Source organism: Narcine bancroftii, chromosome 8, assembly GCF_036971445.1.
Source record: "Narcine bancroftii isolate sNarBan1 chromosome 8, sNarBan1.hap1, whole genome shotgun sequence".
In the NCBI taxonomy this organism is placed as follows: domain Eukaryota; kingdom Metazoa; phylum Chordata; class Chondrichthyes; order Torpediniformes; family Narcinidae; genus Narcine; species Narcine bancroftii.
In genome coordinates, this window is record NC_091476.1 from 42235722 (window position 1) to 42240222 (window position 4501).

General features: G+C 39.0%; 1 non-coding gene across 1 annotated transcript; it reads right to left on the bottom strand.

Moving 5' to 3' along the window:
• Positions 1-1055: 1055 nt before the first annotated feature.
• On the bottom strand, positions 1056-1182 carry LOC138742212 (U6atac minor spliceosomal RNA). Its single transcript, XR_011344002.1, has one exon. It is a non-coding gene; the product is annotated as a U6atac minor spliceosomal RNA (small nuclear RNA).
• Positions 1183-4501: the final 3319 nt, after the last annotated feature.

A 4501-nucleotide genomic window follows, 5' to 3' on the forward strand; every position in this document is an offset into this window, starting at 1 on the left:
AATGCTGGCATTGTCCAGAATATCCAAGACCTGTGAGTGGATAGATAAAGAGCCCTAGTGTGGGACTAAAATCAAGAAGCTGGTGGACTTCATTTTCTCAGGCAGCATCCATGGAGGCAAAGGAATGATTGAAGTTTCACTCTGTGACCCTGCAGCAGTGATGTCTAACATTGTCTACCATGTTACTGTTGCATCTGTTTCCACCACTGCTCCTGGCAGCCTATTCCATGCACCACTCACTGTGTAAAAACTTGCCACATAACAAATACCAGGGGCATCTGTTTCAGGTGAGTGGAGGATGTCAAAGGAAGTTTTTTACACAGAGAGTGATGTGTTGCCAGGGTTGGTGATGGCAGTTGGTACAATAGGGACATTTAAAAGACTCTTAGACAGGCGCATTGATGAAAGAAAAACTGAGGGTTTCGGGTGTGAAGTAAGGAAGGATGAGATTGTTGCAGAGTAGGTTTACATAGTCAGCACAACATTATGGACCAAACGGCCTCTGGGCTGTAATGTTCTATGTTCAATCTCCTTTAAACTCTCCCCTCCCTCATCTTAAACCAATATCCTCCAACATTTTATATTTACAATCTTGGAGAAAGACTCTGGCTATGAACTCTTTCTCTGCCTCTTCTTATGTTATGTACTTCCATCAGATCACCCCTCAGCATCCGATGCTTCAGAGAAAACAATACATGCTTCTCCATCCAGGCAAGATCCTGTCCAACCTGTCATATACCTTCCTCAAAGCCTCCATATCCTTCATACACTGTGCACAATCCTCCACAAGGGACCGAACCAATGTTTTAAGCAGCTGCAACGTGATTCGCCAACTTGTAAACTCAGTACCCTGACTGATTAAGGGCAGCATGTCGAATGCCTTCTTTCTATATATTTATATTCATGTATATAAAGAAAGTATTGGCTATGTCTCTATATAAAACCATAGATCACTACAGCGCAGAAACAGGCTCTTCGGCTCATTTTGTCTGTGCTGAAGTGTTATGTTGCCTACACCAGGACCATAACCTTCCATACCCCTCCCATCCATGTATGTAAAACCGTGATTAGATGCCATGAAGTAGATGATAATGCCTTAACCCTTTACATGTTGTAAGACCACGAGGGCCCAGTTCATCTTTTTCAATAGGAGTGTCCACCTTCTCTCCTTCCATACATCTTATATACATTCAAGGGCTCCCAAAGGGCCTTGGCACTGAAGGCTTCCTCATCAAATCGGAGGATCTGGAGCTTGGGTTGCTGATGGTTTGACCTGGAGTCTGTGCAACTGCAGAGGATGAGGGAGCTTTGGGGGCAAATCCACAGACACTCAATGACTCTGAGGAGGCTCTCCTTCTCTCTTACTTTGGGGGTGACACTAATCATACACAGCAGGCCGAAAGCAATTTTCTGTAATATTACATGTTCCATACTATTATATGACAATAAAGGAATTGTAAATCTATATATTCCCCATATACTTGTGTTCCCACTTTCAGGAGGCTCTGTATATTGTTGCATTAAGAGCCCTGGGATTGGCTAATGTCCCAAAGTATATCAACTCACACCTCCCTGAAGCAAACTGAGCCTGCCATTTCTTTGCCCACATTCTCAACTGATCTATTTCCTGCTATGACAAATTTCCTCAGGAGTCACCTTCAACAATTTTCCTGTCATTTACAAATTCACAAATCAGACCACTTCCATTTTCGTCCATTTTATAAATATATATCACAAAAAAAAAACAGAGAACTCAAACCAATTGTTGCAGAACATGTGACAGAGCTCCAGTCAGAAATCACCTCCACCGCTGCATTTACTTTCTGCGACCAAGCCAATTTTGGATCCTGTTTATTACCTGACATTGGATTCCGTACGATTGAATCTTCTGTAACAGTCCATTATGAAGGATTTTGTCAAATTGTTTTACTAAAGTCTACACAGACAATATTCTCATCAATTACCTTTATCACTTCCTATAAAAAAAACTCAAACAAATGGGTGAGACGGCGCCTCCTGCACAAACCCCATGGTAACTATCTCTGTTGTCTATGTTTTTTTCCCCGTACAAGTAAATCCAATAATTTCCCTGTCACTAATATAATGCTCAACAGTTCATAATTTCTTTGTTTGTCATTGATGCCATTATTAAATAGAAGAATGGGATTGGCCATTTTCTTATTGTCTAGCACCTCACTCATGGGTAAAGATGGCACAATGGTCTCTGTCAAGATGTCACAGTTGCATACTTACCTCCGTGGGGAGCGGTGCCAGTCACGACTGATGATACTGATGATGGCTGCAGCAATCTCCTCTCTTGTTTTCCTCAATACCCTTCAGTAGATCCTATCAATGAAACATGAAAGTCTGCAGATGCTGTGATGGCGGTAAAATCACAAAAATGTTGGAAGAATTTGCAGCATCCATAGAGGTGAAGATTTATAACCAATGTTGGTTACCTTTACCTTCTCTGGAACCTGCATGACCTGCTGAGTTTCTCCAGCATTTTTTATGATTTTAGATTACATCAGTTCCTGGGGACATTCACCTTAATGCTTTGCAAGACAGTGGACACCTTCTAATATGCCTAGAATATCAACACACCCCTCCCTAATCTTCTATTCCTTGGTTAATCCATAAGAACACAATAAACAAGAACAAGAGTCGGGCATCTGGCCTGTGGGGCTTGCTCCACTGTTAAATAACTGCAATGAAATGGTTGTATGTACAGGCTGGTCCGCCCTCCTGATGATATCCTCTCCTAGACTCCTCCCTGGACTCTTCCCATGTGACCCAGGCCATAAAGGTCGAGTCGCCTCTTCTTCTCCTGATTTTCCCTAGCATTGACTCAGACCAGCAGTCTCTTGTGCAATAAAGCCTATCGTTCCCCTCAGTCTTTGTATCTGTAATTATTGGGGCAACTGGTAGTGCTCAACAATAACGTCATGGTGGACCTTCCCCTGAATTCAGCTCCACTTACCCACCTGCTCCCCATAACCTTTAATTTTCCTGCAATGCAAACAATCTGTGTCTTTTCAAGGAAAACCAGGATCACAAATTCACTGGAATGCTTGAATTGGACAAGACTGGCAGTTTTGGAGAGTGAGGGGGGGGGGAGGGGAGGTTCTCAGAGAGGTGGGCAAGGTATTCCAGGCCAATGTGTTGGCTATTAATTCCTTCATGGTGTTCAATATGCAGATAGTCCAATTCTTGGGGTAGAGAAGTTGTCACCATTTTTTCTTTCTTTTTAAAATATTTTTATTGATTTTACTAAAGAACATAAAAAATGTGCAATTCAATAAGACATTGTGAATATTTACACAAACTTAATAAGGCATTCAGTCTGACAAAAAACATATATTAATTGTAAATCATATCCATAATTCATATTCTAAATTATATATCTCTTTTGTTGGAATAAAATTCTTAACAACACAAAAAAAAGAAATTAGTAAAGGAGAAAATCTCAGAACTCTTGCTTAACCGTGTCGCCAGATGCTGTATCTTATTAGTATTAAAAAAATGAAATAGAAAAAAAGTAAAAGAACGTGGAAAAGATACAAGTTAAATAATTTAATTAGATTGAAGTGAAATTAAAATGTAAGATAGTGAGTAATAAATAACCCCCATAACTTCTAAAATCTTATATCTGAATTATTAATTGAATAACAAATCTTTTCCATATTCCAACAAGACCTGATGTCATACAACCTTTAGGTGGGGCAGCATCCTTCCATTTAAGTAAAATCGCATACCTCTCCAAAGGAAATAGCATGACTCTGAACCAGAGACAAAGAAGGATCATTCCACCTCGTTGTACCGAAGAGAGCCACCAAAGGCTTTGGTGCTAAATTTCTAATTTTTTGATAAAGTATGGAAACCTCTCTCCAGTATTTTTCTAGACTAGGACAAGACCAGAACATATGAATTAACGATGTTTCTCCATTCTTACACCTGTCACACCAGGGATTCATGTTGGAATAAAAATGAGACAATTTAGCCTTTGACAACTGTGCTCTGTGTACCACTTTAAATTGTAGTAAACAATGGTGAGCTAATAGCGAAGAGTTATTAACCAACTTAATATCCATATAGTCAAATTTAAATCCTCTTCCTAAGCATTTTAGCTAACAAAATCTGATTTAAACATAACAGTTTCTCATAAATATTAGATAATAAACATTTGTGAGAAGGCATTAGCTAAAAAAAACTCATCTATAAAATTTGATTTAGAATCTCTTGCAAATTCAGATAATTGTGATTCAAAAAGATGCCAGACTTACAAATATCTAACAAATTGAGATTTGGTCAGGATAAATTTAGCAAAAAGCTGCTCAAATGCTGCAAAATATCCATCAATGAACAGATCCTTAAAACTTTTCCATCTCTGCAAAATAGCATCATGTAAAAAGGTTGAAAAAAGTGATCAGATAAGATAAGGCTTGAGTGAAAACAATTATGAAATTCAAAATGTGCTCTAAACTGTGTTGAAAATTTCATA